Genomic DNA, 16,702 nt, shown 5'->3' with positions numbered 1-16,702 from the left:
GTAGTTGGTGTCTGCAATATGATAGAGTGATCAGTAAATTTCACTGTGGTTAAAAGGCCCATATTTGATGTGGTGTGTATACATTGTTCAAGTTTAAAAATGTGCCATTCACTCCCCAGTTTCCCACAGAAACCAATGCAATGCAATTACATTTATCTACCCATTATGCCAATGGCAGTTTAGCTTCGCTCACTCACGTTGAAGTTATAAAGCATTTTTCAGTCTGGACTGCTTTTTGAATAAGGGTAGCCGAGGTCATTTACATACAGTGCAAAATTCAGATACCACCCTTCCATTTCTTTAATTTCCAGTGAAAACAGCCACTATGCGCAAGTTATTTATTTTTCAAGTCAGAAAAAAAGCAGAAAAAATGTATTTTAACAGATCATTATACCAAAACCTCAAGGACTAAATATAATATTTTTTCAGTACTGCCTTTATTACAGCTTCCTTTCTTTTCAGCAGACTTTCGGTTGTTCAAAGAAGTCTGCAGCAATATTTTTCACACCTCCAAAGCTCAGCCTTAGAAGTTGATCCAAGTAATCCCATTTATAAATTAAGACTCATCTGTCCACAAACCTTAATCCACATGTCAATGTCCAGTCTCTGTGTTTTAATGCAAATTGTCTGCCTTTTTGTCCTTTACTCAGTGAAAATGTCTTGACAGCTACACATCCTTTCAGACCCATAGAGTTGAGCTGTCATCTCACAAAGGAAACCACCTGTGGATTTTCTTCAGATCTGAAGCAAGAGTGGAGATTGATTTTTTCCTCAAAGTTCTCTCAAAGTTGAAGGCTCTACGTACTGTTTCTCTGATGATGGTCTACCAGGTCTGGCATGGCTGTTATGAATCTTTATATAGTTTTTGAACTTCAACTTCAGTTTTGGGAACTCAGCTTTGAAAATTATTTTCCTTTAACTTTCCCCTCCATTATGCAAGTAGATTATGTCATATAGAATCTCCTTAGAAATGTCTCTGTTACCATTTTAGATGCACATGCAATGCAGCTAAGGTGTGTTTTGGCAGTTGAATGTTAGCATCTTTTTGAAGGTGGACATGATGTCAGTGACACTTTTGGAAACAGCTTTTGTTGTGACACAGCTGTAACTCATATATTTGAAGATGAGGACGGAAGATTAAGGTGGCAGTAGGGTACACAAAAGTAAAGAGTGGATTAATTAAATACTGATAGATTTGATATTATACTTTGTGTTGCAGAATATATGTTTTGTGCTTTTTTCTGACACTGAACAATGAATAACTTGTAGTTGATGGCTGTTTAGACCAGGAAAAAAAGGCTGGGGGGGTATCTGACTTTTGCACAGTATTGTCTATCAGATATAAAGGCACAGTAACAAAAACAGCCTGTTTTATTTTAAGAGATAAAGAGAGGTTAGAAAATGGAGGTCCTGTAAAAATTAATTACAACTTCCATTGGTACATACACCTACAAAAACATGAAAAGTGAATATTAGGGAGAAAAACCCTTGAAAATGTAAGATATGGATCTTTTGGCTACTACTACTACTACTACTATTACTACTACTACTACTACTAATAATAATAATGATAATAATTCAAACAATTCACAGTGCCACAACTGTACTCTGGCACAGCTCTTGTGTACGCACGATTTCTTGACTATAATTTTGCCTTAAGCTTTGTCCATTTAAGAAGCCACACTTAGTGCTTCATAATATTGTGGGATGTTCAGCCTGAAAATGGGCTGGCTCGAAATGTTCTAATACCATACGAGGACATAATCATACTGATACATATTTCCATTTCTGCTGAAAATAGAGTGCTGATAGACTGGGTTTGCCAATAAACATGAGCTTATTATTAGCCAGCAAGAGAGTCATCAGTGAATTTAACAGCTTTCCACCACTCATCTGCTGGAGGTGTGGAGGGCAGCCCACTCTCTGAGCCCAGGCCAAAGCCTCCCGCTCTGGGGCCACATATCCAGCCGGCCAGCCGGCCTCTCCAGCACGGCCTCCAGCCCCGGCATTAATGGCTCAGCCTCAGCTGCTGGAAATGTTATTCTAATTAACAGGGGATTAAGTCATCATCTTCTCGTGTAATACAGTCTGGATGGGAATTTCAATATGGAACTGCAAAAAAAAAAAAAAAGAAAAAAAAGAAAAAAAGCATTTAGCGTTTCAGTAAATTACTCTTGACCCCCAGGACGGCAGTCTATCGGCGCGTCAATTGCCTGCCAATTAAAACAGCCCACCCTTGCCAAAACTTTATTGGGACGGACTGGGTTTTCAGCCGTGGTACACATTTCATGGGGGTGGAGAAGGGAGTGAGTGCCTGGCTGGCTGTTGACACTAGTCTGGTGGGAATTTTGTCAAGTTTGGAAAATGAGCATATGAAACGCTTTTCTCGAGCTATCGCGGGCCATAGCTGAGCTGACTGCCTCACAAACAGTTTCTCTGAAGTGCAGATCTTTGATAAGTGACCATATGTGGAGCATCATGGGCATGGGGCGCTGAAACACAAACAATAACCCCAGAGCAGACTTCTGAAAAGCTGGACTTAGAGCTCCAGCACTAACAAGCACAACAGGCCGAGCCTTTCATTGTTTTGATGTGTGCTCCCTTTTAAAAATGCATCAGTCATGTCTTGACATTTGACTAAGATTTATGGACTTAAAGCACATTGAGAGCAGAGAGTGTTTGGAGTGTGCAGACAGGGTCAGTGTATTCTCCTCGACAGTACACTGCTGAAAAAGGGGCAGAGAGAGCCATCTTCTAAAAGGATTTGGACCGACCCAAAAGGAACAGGCATGGCTCTTAGCATGGCCAACCCTGATGCAACCTGACGCAATTTACGTCCACATAAACAGAAAAACACTCACAAATCATCTCCACGTCAGCTGAGCTGCAGTGAAAACACTGCACTGAGATTCGAATGCCTTAATCAGCCTGGTTATTAATGACCTTTCTGAATAATATATTTTTCAGATCCATCTGGAGTACATGAATTATGTCATTATGGCAGTGTGCTACCAGCAAGCTTAATTAAACGAGGCAACACTCGATCCACAAAAGAACCGGTTTCACCAAACTGACCAGGGCCTTTCTTCTGTTCAAAACTCAGAATGTTTAATGACTTTTCTGCATTCACTGTTGCTAACTCAACTACTAGAAGAGAAGAATAGAAAAGAGAAGATAAGATAACAACAGAAAAAAGATTAACACAGAAGGAAAGAGAAGAATAAAAAAAGAATAAGAAAAGAAGAGAACAATAGAGAAGAGAAGAGAAGAGAAGAGAAGAGAAGAGAAGAGAAAATACAGAAGTATATAGATGAGGAGAGGAAAAGAGAAGACAAGAGAAGAAAACAGATGAAAAGAGAAGTGAGAAACAGACAAAAGGAGATGGGAGAAAAGGAAAATATGGAAAACAATACAGAACGGAAGAGAGGAATAGAAATGATAACAGCCACCACACCCCAAACCCACTGACCTGCTACCGAACATCTCACTGTGTACAATATATATTGCTTATTATTATTTATTATTAAATATGTTGTCTTATTTATTTATTTATTGTCTGTCTGTTTATTTTATTTCTTTCTTTATTATTTCACTATGATTATTCTCATTATTACCATTATTAATTCTGCATTTGCTTTTAATTCTACAAAGTATGTTCAGCTTTGACATTTATATGCATTGGCAAAATTATTCTTAAGCCAGTCATGCCAATAAAGCTTCTTTGAATTGAAACTGAGAAGAGAAGAGAAGAGAAGAGAAGAGAAGAGAAGAGAAGAGAGGAAAAATGACAGGTCATCTAGAGGCCTCTGTGCTAAAGCATTGTTTTCTACTCAACTAAGCAGCATTGAATTGATATGTTCACAATGAAGCACAATGACAATTAAATTGTAACTGACCTGCATGTAACCATCATTATGTTCTCTATCTTTACTGCCATCCCTATTATTTAATCTCACAGCATGTGGTCTTTTTTTTTTTCTCAGGCAGTAACGCTGAAGACTACGTCCGCCTGACTATAAACACTTGACTGGGATATCTATCAGTTCTCCCAGGAAACAGAAAACCTCCACTTTAAACAGAACATTTCCGACACTTTTTTTTCAGAGGGAACTACTACAGCTATAGGTAGTGATCTAACAGATCTGATACACATTCAGCTGGAATACTAAACAGCAAAAGAATACGTATACACAGTTTCCATTCTTGGTACCATCAGGCCTGCCAGAAATTATGGTTTTAATAATCGGGGTTTTTGACACTTAGATGCTAAACCAAAGCTTTCCTCCAATTCATATTAGGATATACATGCATAGGAGCACTGCATATGGCTCATATCTATTGAAGGAGGTGAAAAGAAAAGCCTCTGGAAAATTAATCAGGTCCTGCTTTGTGTTTTCTCTCTCACTCTCTCTCTGAATCATAAACACATGCGCGCGCACACACATACAAACACACACTCAAACACACACACAGAGTACACACATACACTAACAAACATCACAACCTTTCCGGACTGACCGCCGCATATTAATTTGCATAACAATTTCCACTTGTTTTTCTGGTTAGATGGAATTCACAGCATGGTGCCTGCATCGTGAGTGCCGGGTCATTGCTATGTATATGTGACAGAGAGGAAAAAAAGGGAAACCTCTCACTCTCTCCTGTCTCTTCTGACATACAGTAGGTACAATACCTCTCCCACACACAGAGAACAATGGTTTCTAACAGTTTATCAGCACTGTCAAAATATTAATTCAGAAGAAATGTTTGTGATTATTAGTGGTCCAAGCACCCCATGCTAGAACCATATTGTTCTTGTTGTTGTTGTTGATGATTATTGAATTCCCTCTGTCTATCTATCTATTCTATCTGTCTATCTGTCTTTGACAACTTACTACATGATTAGAACTATGCATTGTCCTTGCTTAAAAGCACAAATAATATGACAAGTGTATCAACTAAGAAGAGAGGAGATGAGAGAGATGAGAAAACCCTCTCTGTCTATAAAATTTTCATACAAACACAAACACTTTTAGGCATGTTACAGGCCGACTGATACATCTGTTGGCTGATAATATCGGTCAGTAATGCTCCACTGATTAGCAACATCAGCAGCATCATGGCATTATCCATAATCGATAACAGAGCTAAACCTTAGGTGGATGAACCACTGAAGAACCAATTTTTAAACATTCTCTAATATGTTTGAACTGGTTGCGTTTTTTTTTTTTAACAGTATGTCACCAGGCTGCCTTCAAGTCTTGAGTTAGAAATAGAATCTATGTCGTTTTTTGTTGATTTACTATTTCAAGTTCAATAAACTCAAAGTTAAGGCAGCCCAGTAACTAACTTTTTTGAGTTGAAACAGCTATTTATGCATTTTTAACAGTTTGGTTACAATAATAAAAACATGTTACATAAATGTACCATAACCTAAACTTTAGGTTAGGTTAAACATGTTATAATGCAAAATAGAGATAATGTTAAGAGGTAATAAACACAGAATGTATACTATTTATACTACAAATCACAATATTTATATAATTTAAGAATGTGAGTTTCTGTCTGTTTCAGATTTAAAAAAATTTGACCACTGAGAATTGACAATCATATTCCAAAATTTGTTTGTTCTATCTGGGTCTTGACATATCCTAAAGTAATATTCCACAAAGAGGTAGTGCTTTACTGTTATTTTCCCAAAACAAGAAGCAGAGGTGAATTACTGTAACACACAACTTTGAGCGTTTTACTGCATCTATACAACTTGGCACATTAATATATAATACAAGTGATGAGTGAGTTCCCTTATGTGTATGTGGTGTGTTTTATAGCAGCTTTGAATGCATCTCAGTCACATTTTAAAAGCATTTCGTAATTACCGATTCATAAAGAGACGATAAATTAAAACAGCGTCAGGAATGTGTCTGTTGCAGGTAACAAAGCAGGTATATAAAGCGAAGACTATAGTTCATTCTGTTTTTTTGTCTATATAGACTTTGTTACGCCAAATGAACTGCTCCGGGGGTCTTGGCCCACTTATTTGGTGTGCACCAGGGTTCAAATGGCAGCATTGTCACTTGTTCTAATGAACCACACTAATAGAACAAAGGCACCAAATCAAACCAAATCTGCCAATTGTGAAAATGCCCTAAAATTTAAGATATAAATGTAAAATTATATTTGCCTATATTAATAGTGACCATAATTTTTAAAAACAGGTATATGTATCATCCACACAATTTTCATGACAGTCAGGCCTAATGCACAAACAGGAAAATGCCTCCCTATACACACATTCTCAGAGAGAAGCAAAAAGAAAAAAAAAAGAAGAAGAAAAACACTCGGATTTGTGTGAAATCCAGAGAGTAAAAGCACAGCTTGTTTATGGGATATTATTTGGACCAAATAATTCACTGAAGCACTCAATCAGCACTCTGGGCAGCAGCACTGGGGCTGAGCTGAGGAGGTCATAAGTCAGAAGCGGTGAGTCTGGGGGAGTAGAGATCCTCCACTGTGGCTGTGCAAACGTCTGCAACACATTGTGCAAGAAAAGGTGAACTCACATCCAGCCAGTTAAACCTCACAACTGTATGATGTGTAGCTCCGCACAGAAGATCCTAACATCCCTATAACCACGCCTGGGAGGTCAGAATTCCAGTGGGCGAACAGATGTAGCGGACTTACCCAAAGTCAAAGTCACTGAAGAACGTTTCAGCAAATGATTTGGTGCAAAAAATATCCCATAAGGATCACATCACTGTCATAAGAAAACCTCATATCTCCCATACTTTACAGGAGAAGGAAGAACGTTCTTTCTATGGAAGAGGTTTTGTAGATGTCGAAACTACCAGAGAAAAACCAAGGTGCAAAAGTAGAACAATGAACCGTAAAAATGGCTGAAGCAATGTTTGCAACAATAGCCATTTAAGGGCTTTTGAGAGTGATTTCCATGCTACACCTGCATATCATCACTGTCACAACAAAACTTTGTATCTCTAAAATGGTAAGGAAAAAACTTTCTAAACTTTGAGCAAGTAATTATGGAACATTTCTATTGATTCATTCATGCACACTGTAAAAGGCAGCTGGTATTTTCAAACATCAATAAAATTCTGGAGAAAAAAAGAATACGTTTTTTTGCAACTAACATCAAAATGGTCGAAATGCAAAATGTGCAAGGAATTATGGACTTAAAAAAATAATAATTAATCATTCAATTCATGTTAAGGCTATGAGTAAATTCAGTAATCACAGTTTTTTCAGAACCTCACTCATATATAATCCAATCAAATATCTCTCTCATTCTGTACGATTACTACCAATTCTTTATGAGAACAGGTGGAACATACAATATGCAAGTCAAAATGGAAAATATAGAAACTTTACTTGGAGCTCAAAGGCATCTAGGAATCTGGAGCTTGAGTTTAAAACAAAGTCATACAAACAATTCACTCATTTCTAGGCTTATTGATGCACTGATGAGGCTCAAAAACAAGACAAAGGAACAGAAGCTGGTCTGAAGCAGCTAAGCCTTTTATGGTAGAGACCTTTCTGCTCAGTCAGCCACTGTTTCTTTAAGGTTTGACTCAAACAAACTCCAGCAAAATACCAAATTCTTGCAAATACCAAATTCTGCCTTCTGCCATTGAAAAAGCCCCCAGTGACTGAAGAACCTGTCTATTCCCCTTCCTTTCACTCTTATTTTTCTCATTTGTTCTCTTTCTGTGTCTGTCTTATCGTAGGTACCTATCTGTCAAATGTTCAAAGAGAAATCTGAATCAGTTTGGAAATTTAGACTGAATTTGACATTTTTCTTCTTTTTATTCACTGTAAAAAGTAATTCACACAGTAGTTGGATCTGCGAATGCATATTGGAAAACCACTGAACAATGCTAGAACTTAAATGCAAGAAAACAAAGAAATTATAAAATAAAAATAAAAGTTTATTAACATACTTTTTACTAGATGTTTATGTATTAATACGACTGTGCATCTGGTAAAAAAAGCGTCTTGTTAACAGAAAAACAAAACCAACAAAGACCTCTCAGAATGCAGAGTGCGGTTTCTCAAAAAAAGCAGGAATTGCATATTTTTGGCACATATGCGCACCCCAGGAGACATTCTGCCGAAAAAGTAGGTGACATAACAAAATATGTCTTGCTTCATAGTGTCCACAAACATTCTGTTAAAACAGAAGTTAAGGCACCTCTGGGGTTGCCTTAAAGTTAGGAGAGAATTTAGGAAATTTTGTCTGGTTAGGATGTTTCTGTAATACTGTTTTCTAATCTGGAGTTAGGATAAGATTATGAACATAAGAACTGTTGTTCTGTAATAGCTTCTGTCCTAAATTCAGTCCTAACTTAAGTTATCATAGTGAACAGATAAGAGAAGATTTCAGGGTTTAGGTGTTTCTGTAATACAGCCACAGCACCAAAGTTTGAACAAAGATAATCATGAGAAGTTGAATACAGATGATTGATAGGGGTGGGGAAAAGAACCAGTACAGCTTGCTGTACCAGAGGAAGTACTATAAAATAACACTGAACATCAAAAATAAAATCATGAAATCATGAAAAATACTGGTTGACGTTTACTCAGAAAGCTCTGACGTTATCAGTTGTCACACTGAACTATACTATAGATTAGTCAAGACTTGACTTAACCATATAACAGCCATAAAGAGAGAATTCAGAACACAGCAAATTTGCATTACAATGGCTGAACTGTATTATGTTAACAAAAATCCACTAAATATAAAATACAGAGCCTGTCAAAAGTTTCCTAGTCATCTAGCTTTCAAAGTATTTTTGACATTTTAGCATATTTTCTTTGTTGGTCTGCAATAAATAATATAATAACATATCTAATATAAAGCTGTTTAGATCTTGTACATTTTTTTTCCTGAGCAAATCTGCCAAACAAGTGAAAAAAAAAAATACTACCTTAGAAACAATATCATACCCCATGCAATTTATCTCCTTATTTTGATGGTGGCATTCTTCAGCACACAAACCTTTCTGGTGTTTAAATCACCTCTGGGCCCAAAAAATTTCAATATGTGCCTTTACTGCATTTAAATTTATTACATGCTTTATACTTTAAAAATATACATGAAGCATTAGTGAAGAGCTGTTTTACGTTAACAAACAAACAATTTTTAAAATAAGGCAAAGTGTCCTCAAGCTTTTGCTTGGCAGTGTAAATTCAAGACATTTTGATCCTTGGATAACACATTGTTTCATCAAAATATTTGTCCTGGGGGCCACAGCAACATCCCAACTCAGAATCTTTGGTGAAGCTGAGCAAAAATTGTTGCTGTTGTTGATATGCTTGACCTTACACTGAACATATGAGATACATTTTCACTCAGGCACAGATAAAATTATCCAAAGGAAAGAAAAATTATGAAAATTTAAAGAGAAGTGGTTTTGGAACTTCTTTTAAGGGCGTGAGAGGGGGCACTCTTGTTGAGAGGGGCACTCTTGAAATACTGCCATTCTCCTGCTCCACAGGTAGTCAAAGGCTGTGGCCTCCTACATTCTTATGCTTCTACATGACTTGTTCCTTAACACATTTTACATGGCTTTTTGCAAATAAAACATGTTATTTCCAAAAAGAGTTAACTTTTATTATTAATATCCCCCCCCCTTTTTTAGATGTAGGAACATAGACCTCTTAACTGTGAGATGACTGAAGCACACTGGCATCTTTCATAGAAAAAAAAGTGTCATTTTTTCCCTCTCTATTTACAATAGAATCTGAATGGATCCCATAAGGACTTCTAGAGCTATTGTAGGGAGAAAGCTAAAAGTCATCTACAGTTTAAAAAGTTCCTAGAAGCAATTATCCATTCACAAAGCATGCTGTGGAAATAAAGAACTGTGATTGGTCCCCTTCACGCATGGCAGCAGCAGAACAATGGACTGGTAAGGTTCTACACACTGAGGACTACGGCTGATTCTCTGCACATCCTGGCGGGCTGACTGACACACACACACACACACACACACACACACACACACACGCACACACACAAACACAGGCACACTTAGAAAACAGAGAGAACCGCCACTTGAGACCACTGTAATGACAAAAACTATAAGCCCATACTTGCACAGCAATGCCTCAAAATGAGCTCCCAACTCGCATTCTCCAAGCAAGACATTTCGTTCTCTTTTTCTTGCTCTCTTGTTCTTCTCTCCCTCTGTAATCCTGGACGGGGAGCTTGTTATATATCTATAGATCCATAATAAGCAGGGAAGAGACTACCTCCCGTGTGTTTTAATTTGACTTTAAAAGCATCCTCAGTGCTGCCAGGGCTTTTAATAGTTATTCACTTACAAATGATTGCAGGTCATTACACAGTCATTGGGAGGGCAGTAATGAGATGGGCTTAATGGCTCTTGTAGAACATTGCTGTAAACGATAGGGAAAAGTTCCCCTCAGTAAGTTTTTATGATTATTCCATATGAACTGCGTTTGTTTAAACCCCTATTAGTGTAAAGAAGGGTAGCAATCTTCTTAATCAAATCTGATTTATTATGACATCGGTTCACTCTCCTCTCTCCGAAGCAATCGTCACATCACACGGAAGGAGGGAGGGAGATAGAGAGAGGGGGAGAGAGAGAGAGAAAGAGAGAGAGAAATCTCATCGTCCTTCTAGACAAATATTGTGTTAATCTTTGGTCATGTTAATTCTGCTCTCAGCCCCTCTTTTCATCATAATTTAACTGTGGCCAGTGACAGCAGGCATAATCAGTTGAAGATGTGAACGAGCTGCTATTTATTAGGACCCTGCGCGGACGCTAGCGGAGACAGCTAAGTACCCACCCATCCTTATCCCTATTGATGTACAAGGCTGACAAGTAAATTAAATTTACCTTTGGAAATGGTTCTATTAGTATTTTTATTAGGTTAATTAAGCAAGCTCTGGGGACTCATTGAATTGGCGAGATTGGAGATTAATTCACTGTTCTCCTTGTGCTGGAGGACTGGGACGGTAATCCCCCGTACAGCCATCCTCCTCCAGAGTCGCACATCACCAGCGAGCCGCATTACTTCATTAGCACGCACTGTAAAGTCGCTCCGCAAACCGCACTGCTGCAATGCCAATTACCCCCGAGTCTCATACACCAGCCTTAGAGCTCATCAGATACTGGTGGGGGATCGCAAGTCATGGCTGTACGGACAGCGGCCTTAATGTAATAAGGGAAATGCATCTATTAAAGAATTAATGCAAATAGCACAGCATCTACAGCTGTAAAGCGTGCTAGCAATGGTTATACATTCTATATTGATTTAGCCTTAATTTCAAGATTTAATCAATAATAACACCACCTATTCTTGAGTGAAGTCGTAGCAAGCATGAGAGTGCTCTCCGCTCTGTGCTGTGTGCCATTCCAGCAGATGAACCGGTAACCACTCCACCTCCGAGTGCCTGAGCTAAATGCTATCAGTGCCGAGGGTCTGGTGGCCAGGCTCCCCCCAGCTGGGCAGCCATTAGCCTGTCCTGCATGTGGTCCCTGCCCAAGGGGGAAGCAGATACAGTGGTCCGGGGCAGCAGCAGCCTGGCCTACCCTGATGAAGGCACTATTGATTGAGAAAAAGGCCTTTTGATAAAGAAGATTGCTCATCGGAGTGGAACGTCATGCGCCTCTGATGCAACGCCTCTCAATCAGCCGGCAGCTGATCGACCAGGCTAGCTAAAGCCGCCGGTACCGGTCAGGAACGTCCTCGCCTCTCATCCACTCTGATCACACTTACGGCAGGCCCATCGATCGCCCACTCTAGCCTTTCTCCTCCTCTTCCTCTCTCAAAGGTAAAGGACGCCGTAGAGCGCAGCGACTGAACTCCACGCCTGGCTCTTGTGATCACACCTGGCTCCAGCAGTGAGACTCGTGCTTCATCAGGGACAGCTCTCATTTGGCTACAGTCAAAAAACAAATCACGGCTCATCCCTTGCTGCGCCTGCCTGCTTTTGGGCCTGGAGGAAATCAAATTTGTACTTTTAGATGGATGAAAACAAATCACCTTGAACAACTGAACTTGTTTGGCATCACCGATAAACTCCAAAGAGCTGCAGGATTGGAAAGCATGTGTTTGGTTTTCATTTGGCCCCACGTAGCGTGAATAGCCATGCGCGCCAATGCTATTTGTTCATTGAGTGTAATTGCATGCGTGTGGAGAGCACGGAGCAGAGGACAAAGTGAGGAGAGAGTTGCAGATGATAGTTGTTGAATTGTTTTGCCACTACGATGGGCCTCTTCATGTTTGTGCTAATGAGAGGAAGGACCGCTGGGTGCAAAAACACCCTGCCTCAAAATGGACAGCAGGACCCAGTGTCTCTCTCTCTCTCCCTCTCTCTCTCTCTCTAAGCTGTGCCGAGTTTGTAATTTTAATTAAATCATTTAAATGTACTCACTGAAGTGCTTTAGTAAAACTAGAAAACAATTTATCCTTTGGGCTTATGAAGTGTCGGTGCTTAATCTGATTGCTTTAGAAGCTTTGGAGTGAAGAATATACTGAGACATAATCAGATATAGAAATGTAATATCCACTATTCTGGTTAAAAACTTTCTGGATCTCTTGGGGTTTTTCTTCGTTTTGCTCCACAGATTTCGTCTGGCATTAACTCAATTGGGAGCCATTTCTCTGGGCATTTTTAGGTTGACCAATAAGTGTGTCCTAATGAGATGGGGGCAGTTTAGCTGATGATGACATCTAAATGTGCAAATACAGAGTGAAGAAATCAGAGAAGAAGCCATAACAAGGAAGCTCTTGAGATTAATGTTGATCCTATAATGGTTTGATGGTCGACTATTGGGGGAATTCCAGGCTAAATACAGCAGAACAAAGTGGAAAAGCACAGGAACTTGACACTTAAGAGTTATCATATCATTTCTGTCCAAAAAAACAAACAAACAAACAAAAAAACACAATAACAGCTTTACAGGAGCGGGCAAAAACATTCCTTAAAGTAAAGATATGTTATTCCAAGCAATTTGGGACCATTTTTATTGGTCCCTTCATCATGAAATTTTCACACAATGTAAAGGGAAGCTGTTGTGCTCAAACAACATAGAATAATAAAAACATATAAAATGGACTTTTTTTTTTGGACAGTGATGATATGAAGGTAAGCATTGCCAGACTTTCACAGTACTGTATATCTGAACCCAGTTCTCTTAGTACATTAACTTTGTTCAGCCAAAAAGTTCGCAGCAAACAGAAGCTACCTTCTAAATAAAAAAGAGAACATGAGGCAATGGGATATACTGCTATTTTGACTCTTTCTGTACTGAGAGAAATGTTTTCCTCAAAGTTTTCTCAGGATTAGCAATGCTATCTTGATCAAGATAAAGGGTAATGACATAAATAATGCTGGACCTCTATCTCAGTTTTGCCAAGTCTCCTCCAAGCTGCTCCTTGCCTCTGCCCCCACCAGATATACACAACTCTTAATAATTGATTATAATTGATTTTAACGCAGCCCTGACCTGGGCAAAGAGGCTCAGCCAATAGCATCCATGCATCAGGGAAATGGGAAAAACAGGACAGCACACATCTTTAAAAGCTCCAGACGTGTAGTACAGATAAAATATTTAGGCTGGAGAAGCCTTGACCTCCCCATCCTAGCCAGCTCCCAACTCGAATTGATTTCTGACAAGGCAACTGGGACATGATTACAACAAAATGCACTAAAGCTGACCAGCTGTATCTACCCAGCGTTTGTGCCAGCTCAACCCCTTCAGAGCGGCTGGAGACCCATGCAGGGCCAAGGTCTGGGTGAATGAAGCCCAGCCTGGGCCCAGTGCCATGGGCAGGCTCTCCAGAGTGAAGGGTATGCAAGCTATGAAGCTCCCTACACTTACATTTCATCAGATTCACTCAAAAGCCACTGACCAACACTCACCAGCCAAGAAACTGCGGTCACAGCGGGCAGAAACACTGTGGAAACAGAGCTTTTTTTTTTGCTTCTTCTCATGTTTCAAGGTAATCAGTGGAGGTTTCCTGACCTCTCATGACACTTAAGGCAGATCTGATGATGTTGAATACTGTTGTTTCCTCACGACTTGCCTCTGAGACTTAGGATAAGAAGGGTCTCCTTGGACAAAGGTTTGAGAAGACAGAAGCATAGCATGCATTGTCATTTCTCATCAACACTTTTGGGAATAGCGTGCAGTGCTGTTGGACAGTCCACTAGAGATGACCTGATAATGAAGGTTGGCTCCGTGCTTATGTAAGCCATAGAGACGTAACAAAGCAGCCTGCACACAGCTTCAACATGACAGAATCAGCAAAAAATCTAGATGGTACTCTGTCCAGTGATTAAAAATGCATAACTATTCTCTTCAGTGAAAAGCTGGAGGACTTTGTTGAAGGATATATCTAATGATGAAAAAACAGAAGAACTGAGGGCTGATGTACTAAGCCTTTAGGTGCAAATTGGACGCATTCTACCCATGTGTTATGTAGGACACCGCCATATGAGCCTAAACACTGTTTTTATGAGCCATGCGCATGGTAAAATGGAAAATGTGCTTCTCTTGCTCATGCATATTCTTTGGAGGGAAGGGCGCACAAAACATCTGAAGATTGTGCAAGAAGTAGGTGGAGATATTACAAATGCAATTCCAGAAAAGCAGGGACAGAAGGTAAGATGCACATAAAAACAGAAAGTCTAATTTGTAAACTGTATTTACAAGTATTTAATGGAAAACAGCTCAAATAACAGACATTTAATGTTTTCTCTTATCAAGTTTATTGATCTTTGTAAGTATTTGCAAAATTTCACTTTACAAAAAAGCTGGGACAGGGGAAATATAAGACTTGGAAGTTTGTGGAATGATCAAAAACACCTGTTTTGGAACTTTCCATAGGTAAACACGTGAACAGATAACAGGTGATGCTATCAGGATCGGGTATTAAAGAAGCATTCACGAAAGGTTCACTTTCAAAACACTGTGCGAGTGAACAGTCCAACCGCTTAAGAGCGATTTTCAGTGCACGATTGCAAGGAATTTGACCATCTACAGTCCATAACGTTATTTAAAGATTTGGAGAATCCATAGAAATACCTGTGTGTAAAAAGCAACACTAAAAACCAATATTAAATGCCTGTGACCTACGACACTCAGAAGACACAGTTTCAGTAATGAATGTAACCACAGTATGTGAATACTTTGGAAAACCCACGTCAGTATACACAGTTTGTCACTGCATCTACAAATGTAAGACTCTACTACACAAAGAAGAAGCCATATGTCAACAACATCCAGAAAAATCTCAGACACACTGACACAAAAAAGAAAAGTGTGTCGTGATCTGATGAGTCAACCTTTCAAATTGTTTTTGGAAATAATGGACTTCTTTGGGCCAAAGATGAAAAGGACTGTCCTGATTCTACAAACGCAAAGTTCAAAAGCCAGTGTCTGTCATGGTACAGAGGTGTTAGTGGCATAGGTATAGGTAACTTGCACATCTGTGAAGGCACCACTTCAGCTGAAGGGTACATACTCATGTTGAAGCAACATACGCTGCCATCTAGATGACGTCTTTTTCAGAAACTTGAGCAAGACAATGCCAAGCCTCATTCTGCACGTGTTACAACTGCATGGCTTCGTAGTAAGAGAGTGCAGGTGCTATACTGGCCTGCCTTCAGTCCAGACCTGTCTCTCACTGAAAATGTGTGGCACATTATGAACCGCAATATACAACAACGAAAACCCCGGACTGTTGAGCAGCTGAAGTGCCATATCAAACAATAATTGCAACAGCAATTGATGTCCTCAGATGTCCTTTCCAAATGATTACTGAACGTTGTTAAAAGGAAAGGTGATGTAACACAGTGGTAAATATGCTCCTGCCCCAACTTTTTCAGAACATGTTGCAGGAATCAAATTTAGAATAAGTGTATGTATACAAAACAATTAAGTTAATTCTTATTGGATATATTGCCTTTGTACTGTTTTCAATTGAATAGTTGATTTGCTAAAGTTTGAACAACTCGCTGAAGCCTGTTTTGGGTTGATTTTCTTTCACCTTCAATTCAGGTGCTAGAATCTCTGTTGTTTAGAGACTTCCTTTAACAAGAGTCTCCAACATGTGAAAACACTGTTAAAATCTTAGGACCTAAATGTGTATATAATAAAAGATGCAAAACAAAATGCAACTGCAATGTGCATGCACAGCCCACGTTACTGTTTCTGTTTTCTTATTACATTCTTGTAGAATGATTTGGTGGAAAAGAATCTCATTCATTAACAATACTATCTCTAACTGAACTTTTGTTTTCTACTTTGTCTCAAGCTTACAGCTCCATTATTTTGCCTCTTTTAAACCTGCACCTCATGAGTGAGCAGTGGGCGGGGCTACGCACCGTTTACATGATAAGTTGCAGTCTTGCTAGATTGAATGTTAAAATCAGGTGTATTGTGGTGCATGTTGTGGTCACATCAGGCACATTTTGCAATGTACCTGCTCTTGTACTTACATCTGGCATTAAAACTCAAAATATGATCTTTTCAATGATAGCACTTCTAAAGTGTAGGTCTTTATGCATATGCGTTATGTATTTTTGCCACATTATAAACATTATAGTGTTTTTATAATTTTTTAACAAACTTTTTCTAAAGGCCTCCTAGTTTATCTTTCCTAGTTAAGTATTTGTTTGAAAGGGTATGTATCATTTGCTACCGATCAA

This window comes from Colossoma macropomum, unplaced genomic scaffold (genome assembly GCF_904425465.1).
Source record: "Colossoma macropomum unplaced genomic scaffold, Colossoma_macropomum, whole genome shotgun sequence".
In the NCBI taxonomy this organism is placed as follows: domain Eukaryota; kingdom Metazoa; phylum Chordata; class Actinopteri; order Characiformes; family Serrasalmidae; genus Colossoma; species Colossoma macropomum.
Note: the sequence above shows the minus strand (reverse complement) of the source record.